The following is a 10228-nucleotide window of genomic DNA, read 5'->3' as shown; positions in this document are numbered from 1 at the left end:
AAAAGAGACAGCGGCTTCTTCAAAATGTACTGAAAGTGTCTTAAGTTTCATTGGGATAGTTTCTTGCTGTGATGGTTTGAAACTTGATTTTTCGTTTGAGGCTGGAAAATGGCGATCTGCTGTCTTTCCCCCTTCTGCTCTGGGGGTCAACGCGGGGGATTTTGCTGGAATTTTCCAGTAAATTCAGTGTTGGATGTAGTTCCCTCCCAGTATGAAATCGGACAGCACAACAAGGGGCTTCAGGGGAAAATCTGCCTGAGGACAGGGGTAGTACAAGAGTTTCCTGTGGGATGCTTGCTTAACTGATAGATGAAGGTGTTTAGCCTAGGGAAATTTGACGATGCCTTTGTCTTCAGTTTGCAGGGGCACTTTTTCTATCTTCTCTAATATTGCTGTACCTCAGAAATAATTTTTCTATGAAGGTCTGGAAGAGCATTTTTTGTTTCTTAAAGTTGCTAGTGTCAGAGGACTAAGTACGAATTTTGTGGAAAAAGAAAAAACTTAAAATGACATTTGGAGAATGTGAGGTGTACTTGATGGACAGTGAAGCTTTAAAAAAAAAATCCAACCCAGCAATATTATTGTAGTTGAACTGCTTACAGGTTTTTGTGGTATCAAAGTATCTTCCTGCTAGTGGGCTTCCTAGAGCACACACACAATATTGAAAACCAGAATGAAATGAGGCATGATGTTCTTAAGGCAGTAAAAAAGCTAGCTTTTTGCATTCATTTCGGAGTATAACTTTGGACTTCTGGTACAGGCTGAAAAGCTATAGTTTTTGTGTTCTCAGTAGTATGAAAGTTCTTGTTGAAGTGTGTAAAATGAAATAATTGACGGCTTTTGGACATAGCATAAAATACCCATCTTTTAAAGTGATGTATTCTCCATTACTTAGTGAAGAGTACTTGGGACAGGAGCTCCAAGGTATTTTGTGGACTTTAAATCTTAAAATTGCAAAGGGAACAAAGATATTCTAGCCTTGCTTAAACCCTACAGCTTTTCTAGAAGTAACTTCTAAAGAAGCTTAATTTATTTTACATACCTAATTTTATTTTCAACAGTGTGCTTCGAAAAGAGTGCACATAGAATTGGTTTTGGGTGTTCTTGTGTCCTGTAGACCTAGAAATTGTGTTAAAACAAGTAAGCATTTTCAAGCCTTCAGCTCCTGTTGAGAAAGGCTTTTATTCTGCAAATTAATGATCTACTATTGTTCTTGATTAGTGGGTTTTGATGGTTCCTGAATGCAGGTGTACCTGATGAGTATTTGCAAGTACTTATTATTCACTCGAGGGGGAATTGTTTGGGAGAGACTGACTGTTGGGAACAGTTTACACTGTAATCTTTCTCATTTTGGCTAAAAATTTGGGCGATGTGAAAAACTTTTTTTTTAAGAAAGAGGGTGGCTGCAAAGCTGCGAGTGTTATTGCTTGTTTAATTCTAAGAATGCTATTTATAGCCTCATAAAAGCAACGATAATAGAAAGGCAGCCTTCCAGAAGAGTACTTAGTGCATCACTTAAGTACTTTGTTTGGCTAATAGTGTGAAAACAAACCTAAAATGCAAGACAGAAAGGGTAGCCTGAAAGCTTAATATTAGTAGTTAGAAACTCTGTCTCTGCTCCATATGTAAGTGAGAAAAGCTGGTGAGCAGGATATTCCCTCAGACCAATGTCATGCAGATAAGATTTGAGCACAGGCAGATCTCATATGTGAGCTGCTGAAAGAGTAGTTTTCTTGGATGCAGTTTCTCCTTCCCCAGGATATATCCTCCTCACCCTGTTTGAGATGAGTTATAAGGAGTTTGACCCTGTCCCTGAGGTTTTTATCAACAAAAGTTACTGGCTCCCTTATGTTCTTGCCTAGAACATGATATTCCTGTCCTAACACCGCTACTGATTTGTTACCTTTGGTCCTGTTCCTCTCTGGTCTTTCCACCTCTCCACCTGGGAGTCACTGTCCATTCCCCATCATTTTTCCTCATTCCACTCCTATTTTGTGACTGTCAAGTGAGAAGGGAAGTAACAGTGTGGGTGGTTATTTATTGGGTGTTCCAAGTCTCAGAACAAGACTGCACATCCACATTTGCCAGACAAGATCAGGATAGTTGGTCGTCCTTTGAATGCTGAGAAATGCAGATTTCATGTCTTAACTGGGATGTCTGGAGCAGTCTCTTTTTAGTCGAGTTGGTTCTGGTCTCAGTTGAGCTGTTGCCTCGTGTTCTGAGCACATACAGTCTCTAAAACAGAGAATATTGACTGTTACAGTAGTGGCAAACATGAAAGAAAGTGGAACCCTGAACACTGCTTTCAGGGTGGCAGTGCCTGCAAATACTACAACGATGCATGAAAGTAAGTGATTAAACTATTCCTGTGGGGAGGTGGGAGGAGGGAAGCAAAAGCCAATTTTTTGTCATAGAGCTGCTATTGAAACCTAGTCTGGTTGCTCACGACTTTAAACTTCACTATTGGAGGTAAAATCCTACCACAGCAGCAGGGGAAATGCTTCAGCTCTGTATCAAAGCATTCTACAAAAGTAACAATGTTGCAACTCTGAAATTTTTCTTTTGTCTCACCATGTTTGTTGTGTGGACATAACTGTCAATGCTATAGTAGTAACTAGATGTTACTGTAATAAACCCAACTAGAATAGGACTTTAAACTAGAAAAAGATTTTACTGTAGTCTTACTTGTATTTAAATAAAATATGCTAACTGATAAGTCAAAATGCAGAATGTGCTTGATTGTTTCATCTCTCAGACTGAAAGAGCACCTGTTTTTCTTAGAAATATCAATAGGCTGCAAACTAAACCATAATCTCAGAAAACGTTGAAACAGCTGTAGGACACTTGTCGTGTTTTCCACTTTCTGCAAACTCACTTGAATCCAGGTAGTTTATCTACACAAGCCAAGTTGCAGGTTAAGTAATGCCTGCATTATGCCAAGGCTCAGCTGCTGTGTGCTTTAGCATCATTTGGTGATAAGTGGTGGATGGTCAAAACACTTCAATAGCAGACTTCTAACACTTTGTAGGGAAAGCATGGAGTTGCCAAATTCAGTCAGCCTAATGGTGTGTGACCCTCTGCTTCTCATATTGGTCTACAGAGGCATAACCCTGTAGCACCATGGCTCCCTTCACTGCCAGAAAGGATTTTTAAGGCCTTTTTCCGCTTGCTCTGAGCCACTCTGTTCCTTCCTTTTGCTTGCATCAGTTCTGTCTTTGGTCAGGATCTTAACTGATCAGATTTATTCACCAACTCCTAAGTTTCTTGCCAGATCAGTGCATGTCAGTGGTTCATAGGGCTGTCAACGCATGTAGACAAGACTTGTTAAATTAGATTGCTTTACTGAATTCTGGATTTGCATATATTCTTGGATTCTTTGTCTTTTTAGGTTACAAATGAAATGCATTCCTTCTTATTGTCCTACTCACTGTAAAAGATGCAACTTTCAGAGGAATGTGCAGGTATAGGGGAAGGCATTCAAATGCATAACTGTCAGCTGAACGGAAAGCTACTTATCTGGTACCTTGGAGAAATTTGCTGATTAAATTTATGTCTAAGCTGCTCTAATGTAGGGTAAAGCTCTGGTTTCACAATAGGAGGGAGCAAGCTGTCTTAACATCTCATGGCTACTCCGAGAATAGAGGATCTCAATTCCTCCTCTCACAGGCTTGGCTACGTGCACTCAGGAGATGTTTAACTCACTTAATATGACAGAAACCAGAAAACTTTTCTCCCTTCTTCTAGTGTTGGTATAAGTTTATTTTAATTGCAGAGGAATCTGGCCAAAGCTAAACTGGTACGAGAAAAAGGAATAGTGTAGTTAGGCAGGAATGGTAGGTTAAACATGGTTGCTTTTGTGTAATGTCTTGCAGTCACTGCCAAATGCTGAGCTTTACTCCATGGTGCTCTTAATGCCAGTCACCCACCTCTCACCAAAACAGTTGGCTAATGCAAAGGGAATATGCCTGTGTTCCCAGTTCCGTGTCTCTTGCTCAAGGGCTACTTATATGAAACTGCAGCATGTGATACAAATGTGATGCAGGCTTTTGCTATTCCATTTTCTAATGATTAGGGGGTTTGCCTCCTAACAAAATGATTAAAAATTTTAGGAGTGTATCCTGGTTTTAATATGCAATACTTCATTGTATTGCTGGTGCTGTGACTGCTAGAGCTTCAACCTTAGAGGAGAATGTGCCTGAACTAGAGGAATTCATACTTCTAGTATATGTGAGAAACCCTGTATTCTCCTTTGTACTGATGCACCTGTCATTTATCATACTTGCTGTGTCTTTACTTCTGATATCAAATGCAAATGCACATACAGGTGCCCATCTGAAGACAATGCTTCAGATTAAGTTACTGAGGCTTGTATTTTCGTTTTTATTTTTTTCTCCTGGTGAAAAAAGCAAAGGAGTAAGTTGTTTTGTTCATATGTGATCTACGTAATGTGGAGTTAACATCTTCAGAATGATAAGGGGTTTTAATAGTCTTTAATTTCACACTATTTTTTAACTTAGCAATAATGTTCAGGTATTTGGTGCTAAACAGTTACCTCTTGGTTTATTCTGCCTTACCTTCCTTTTAGCTGAGTCACCTCTTTAGCTCCTGGCTCTTCCCTGCATGCAGAAGTCTTTTTTTATTTAATTGATTCTCTTTAGAAAGAGAATGAAAACTTTTGGCTTTAATACCACACTGGACAGAATCAAAACCTCCTCTGCTTTGCTTTGACTAATGCTGAAATACACTTAAATTTTTAGGGTAAATACAACAAAGTTGTCAGGTTTTGCTGCTGGTGATAATCTGATATATTATACGACATTAATTAAACATGACTTCAGACAGTTTTCAGTGAATAAAAATTGAAAGAAGCAGAAATGCCATGGCCGTTCAGGCAACTATTGTGGACTGTTTTTACTTAGAGTGTGTCTCTGAAAAACCAAGAGTATTACTACATGTAAGAGTGTTAATGCTTGCAGACTGCAGCACAGACCTCTGAGGTTATAGTAACTTTCTTGAGAAAACATGACTGGAGATGTGCATACAACAAATAGGCATGAAACTAGTCAACTATACCCATAATTTAGTTTTTTTAACTGCAGTTCTGTTAAAACCAATGTCTTGAATTATCTCATAATTGGGAGAGAAGGTCTGGCTGAATTTTTGCCTCAATTTAGTGATGAACTTTTGCATCATGTGTAGCAGTTTCTCCTTTCAGCTAAATCTTCAGAGCATGTAAACATGCTTGCTAGACCATGCTTCCTTAGAGGAAAACTACCTAGTTCCTCTGTTTTAAAGTTAAGGAGGTATCATTCCTCTTTCAATACTGTCTTGACCCTGTCTCTTCCTAGTTTTCCTCCCATACTCCCTTCCTTCCTGCAAAGTTGTTGGTGTCTTTCCATCAGACAAAGAATCACGATGTGTTAAGAGCACAGATCTTAAGCTGCGCAAACAATGCACTGAATGCAAGACTAATGTTGCCACAGATAAGATTTCACAGAAGGGGTTTATTGTCTTCAGCTGTAATCCAATTTCAATAGAGCAGTTAGGTATATAATCTTGGATCATAATTATGTAGTACATAATTTTTACTAATGCTTTTACCCTATAATTCTAAGTCTTAATTAAAGTGTAAAAATACTGGATGGGAATGGGACTACTGGTTGGCAATGCAAGTATTGGTTAATGTAATGAATGGATGTCCCTGTTCCTAAAATATGTTAAGCATATGTCCTTCTTTTAGCTGTTCTCATGGGCTCAGCTGCAGCTCCTTCCATGGGTTTTCTACTTTCCCTGTCTGTGCTTGGAGAAAGGCTGTGTGGGTGAGATGGGCTTGGTCCGCCTAGCAAATTAGGCTTGTGCATCCAAATCAATTTTGGATGAAAAGTCATGGGAACAGATAAAAAATGTGCTAAGGAATTGGAGCTACACTATCTGCTAACTGTTTTCTAACTTGAGTTCAAAAACGTTTTTACTATGCAGTGTCACCTTGGACAACTTTTTCTTTCTCTTTCACCTTTGCCCTCCCATCTTGAAGAAAAGAAAGCGTATGTGGCTAAGACTTCTTTCCTAAAGTTCTTTTGTCACTAAGCTACTTCTTTCTTCCCCTCTTTCTGTCAGTCCTCAACAAAATAATTTTTCAGCTATAGAGTCCATAGCTAATAATCTTATTTAGCAACTAAAGATGTTGGCCAGCTTTGAATGCTCTAGCTTTGTAGTATAATAAGAAAAGGAGTAAGACTTGGTACCCGTGTGTGCAATACAGACACTTATTAATAAGAAAAAATTAATACTTCTATGTTCAGCTCTAAGAAACGAGCTCCATTACTGTTATTTCATTTGCTTGTATAACATGCATTTTTAAAACCTCAGATGGTGAATTTGTTGGGTAGGATGATATCTAGTCAGCAGTTTTCCTACATATATAGTTGAAATATTTTTGAAGTGACTAAGACTTGAACTGGGAATTTCGAATATTTATTGTTTTATAGTTCTGCATGCTTTGTGCTATATGCCTCTGCACTGGTGCCGAGTTGGAGAAAATGGGTTACCTCCCAGCACCAGGGAGGCAATTTCTAAACTCGTTAGACTGGCAATGGATGCAGGTCACAGTCCCCAGAATTTTAAGTATTCAACTCTGAAGAGTGAAGTGTGTCTTAAATGCTGTAGTGGAAATGAACTCTACTGAACAAACGAACATGTGAAATTTCTTATACTCACTCCTGAAATAGATTAATCCAACCAGAGGCTGCTGTTGTAACCTCCTGTGTTTTACTCCTGTTTGTTACTATAGTATAATCTCTGCTAAGATCACACATGCAAACCTAGGCTGCTCTCATACCACTGCTTTCCAGGGTTGTCAGAATAGCAACTGCTTGCCTTTGAATCTCAGTGCTGGGAGGGGAGAAGGGTCCTTTAGCGAGCTAAAAGTAATAGCTGTACTTGTGTGGCATCATTTTCCCTTTACTGTTGTTCGGTCTCCATGCATTACCAAAATATTAAAGGTGTCCTGTCAAGTTTGCTAAATTTTATCTTTTCTTTGCTTGTATTACATGTCCATCCCATATATTTTTGTGGATAGCCAATGTTATAAACTACAATCTACCTTTTTGTTATAAACTACTTTTTGCTAATTAAGGTATTGTAAATGTACAGAACTACCAAATGCTGTGTTTGGCTGGATTAAAAGGCTGGCAGGGACCTGAAATACAGGAATCAAACCTCAGTGGGATTCTCAGTGGTAATGTTGGAGCTTGTTGCTGTATCTTCCCCATGTCCCATGTTGTCTGGGGTTTTGTGGGTTCAGTCTGCATGTCTATATACTTGCTGTCCAGAGTGGCAGGCATATGCTACAAGACTAATTTTATACAGCCTTTTGTTCAGCTGCTCTTGGTTAACAAAAGGCAAACTATTATTTATGGGAAAATGTCAGCTATCAAACTTCAAATCCTCCCCGTTTCCCTTCCCCTTCACTTCAGTGGTTCTTATCACTTTGCCATTCACACTGTCACTTAATACATAATAAAAAGACCTAACCTTAAATATTGAGTGCAAGTAAAGCTTGAAGGCTGTGCCTTTAAGCTTAGTAATCCAACCTAGTGCTGCATCAGAGACTAGAGAAGTGCTGCTGTCCTGTGTGAGTGTTGGTAGTGTGGTTTGTGAATCGCCAGTGAGCGAGTCGGTACTAGTCGCCTGACAAGGTTACTATTCCTGATTCTCTGTAACCTTGAATAATGCCATGTCAGGTGGTGGGGGGTGTAAGAGATAATGATCAGGGAGCTCCTGGGGTCTTGCTGCTTCTGTGTCTTTCTGTGGTTTGGAGGTCAACCATATAGTTCTAAAATGCTTTAGTAAGTGCATATATATGTAAGGCAGAGTGGGTCTGTTACTTTGAGGAAAAACTCGTTAGAGAATGGAAAGAAGGAGCATCGTGCCTCCAAGCTGCCTTTTTTTTTTCCCCTTAAAAAGCAGTGCTGGTAAAGGGTTAAATTCCACCCCCCTGCAGCACACCCCGCCCCCACCACTATATATGGTGTGCCCAAAGGCACTGGAGATTTAATACATTGAAGTTGGAGCGTGAAGGGGGTCTGCAGGCTGCTAGACAAAGTCACTCAAATTTCAGGAATACTTGATCCATACAAGGATGTTACTTGAGAAAGGCATAGCTTCTCTGTAAGAAACTGGTTGCCAAATGAGCCGGCTGAGTGTCCCAAACACAGCTTTTGTGGCTAGATGAGCAAATTGGAAACCAGATTTTCTTAAGCTGATGACTGACTGACAAGCAAGCCAGCTAAAGTTGTGAGAACTGTCTCCCTTCAGCGGAGTGGTTATTTGTAGGGGAAAATGAAAATTGTGATTCTCCCACTGAAGTGCGTGTAAGTTGTGGAGACTGTCATGCAGATAATGATACAACAGACAATTTAGTTAAACAGACTGAACGCTAGTCTGAAAAAATGGCAAATAACTTCCCCCATCTAGTTACTGTAGAAGCAGCTACAAGTGATGCAACGGTGCCCCATAACAATGTATTTGGTGTCAACTTCTGTTAAAGGCTTTTAAATGGATGGCCAAGTATTTTGGGAAGAAAGGAGGGACAGATTGTGGAAAAAGAACTTACCAAAAATTAGTATAACAAAGACATTGGTAGTAGAAAGCTTAAACAGTGTTCTGGAGTGGATTCTGGAACACTGAGGTCCCAGTGCTTCTAATTCTGCTTTTGTATATAGTAAAATGGTAATGGGGAAGATTTAATGCTCTCCTTGCTTCTTCCCCTCTTGTACTTGATACAATTATAAATGAGAGAGGGGATGTAATAATGCCCCTTCCCCCAATATCATGAAAGCATTGATAAGATTAGAATAGGAATTGGATTAGAGTTATAAATGGTGGCTGTTTGCAGTGTCCGAAAAGGTAACAACATGCCCTTTCTTGGGTGCTATCTGCCTTCTCCATTCTAGACAACATATGTTTAAATTGACAATATTATTTCATCGTAGCTCTTCCTCTCTTCTAGCATTACTAATTTTTTCATGAGCTCTGAGCCTCTTACTAGATAACTAACATATGACCCTTGAGCTTCCTGTTGCTGAAGCATAGCTCCCTTACTGGAATTATCCTGCAGGGTTGTTGGTGGGATGGTTCATAGGGGGTTTAGTGGGCAGTCTAAGCAGACTTGCTGTTAGTGGAAGCAAGACTTGGAGGATCTTGAGATGACTTTCTCTGCATAGCTGGCATGCTGCTGGAGAGCTGTCCACTCCAAATCTCCAGCCACTCCTGAGAGGTGCTTTTCCATTTGTATGCATTTTCCCAGTGCATTCAAATGCATACGTATCTGATAAACTTCACAAGCTTTAGACGATTGTGATTTCTCAAAACAAAAGACTTAATCTGCATGTTATTGCCTTTCTGGCAAAGGTGGTGTTTATCCCATCTTTGCATCTTGTCAAAAAGTAGTTGAGTAAGAACCTCTGAATCTGAACTATTATGCTAAACAGTAGCAGCTGTTTCAGTCGAACTTCTTTGTCTCTGTACAAAAACAGGTGGAAAACTTCTAAGGCAATGTTCACCTGAACCTGAAGGGGTGCATGTGGGCCTTTCATTCCAAGTGGCTTATCCTTGAAATAATATTTTCAGGGAGCAATTGTATGCTTTGGTTGCATATGTTGTTATGTATTGTTACATGGAAGTTATGTACTTTTCCATTGTTTCTAGAATTAAAAATTCTTTATGATAAAGGAAGGTAGGTCTTCTACAGAACTACTAGAGATTTTGCTAGAAGTTCTGAAGCACCACAGTTAAAATTATTATAATGTGTACACTTCATTTCCCCTTGTAGGAGACTTCAACATTGACTTGGATATAGGTTAGGTCAGCATGTGTTTGTAAAGACTGGAGTAGCTGGGTTCTGTGGCTGGCCACTTAAGCTTGTAGTGGCATACTATACACTCAGACTTGGCTTAGATCTAAAGGCTCTTCTTTCACTGGAAAACTTCCTTGTCAGTCCTTTCCTTACTTTTCCTATGCCTCGGAGTCAGTGAAGTGAGTTCAAGTAGTACATGATTACTGACAATTCTTACTAGTGCTCCTGTCTTGGTCTCTTGGCAAAAATGAAAAAAAAAACCAAAACAACAACTTTTATACACTGAGAGAACAAATATGAGAACCTTAATTTAAAAGTGCAGGTGTTAACATGAAACTTACTTGTACAAACTGCAACACAAATCACCTTGAG

General features: G+C 39.4%; 1 protein-coding gene across 1 annotated transcript in view; it reads left to right on the top strand.

Moving 5' to 3' along the window:
- Window positions 1-10228, top strand: part of TRIM71 (tripartite motif containing 71) — a 56220-nt gene that overhangs the window by 3716 nt on the left and 42276 nt on the right. The window lies entirely within an intron of this gene.

Source organism: Lepidothrix coronata, unplaced genomic scaffold, assembly GCF_001604755.1.
Source record: "Lepidothrix coronata isolate B3197 unplaced genomic scaffold, Lepidothrix_coronata-1.0 Scaffold64, whole genome shotgun sequence".
Lineage (NCBI taxonomy): Eukaryota > Metazoa > Chordata > Aves > Passeriformes > Pipridae > Lepidothrix > Lepidothrix coronata.
This window is presented reverse-complemented; position numbering and strand designations above follow the sequence as displayed.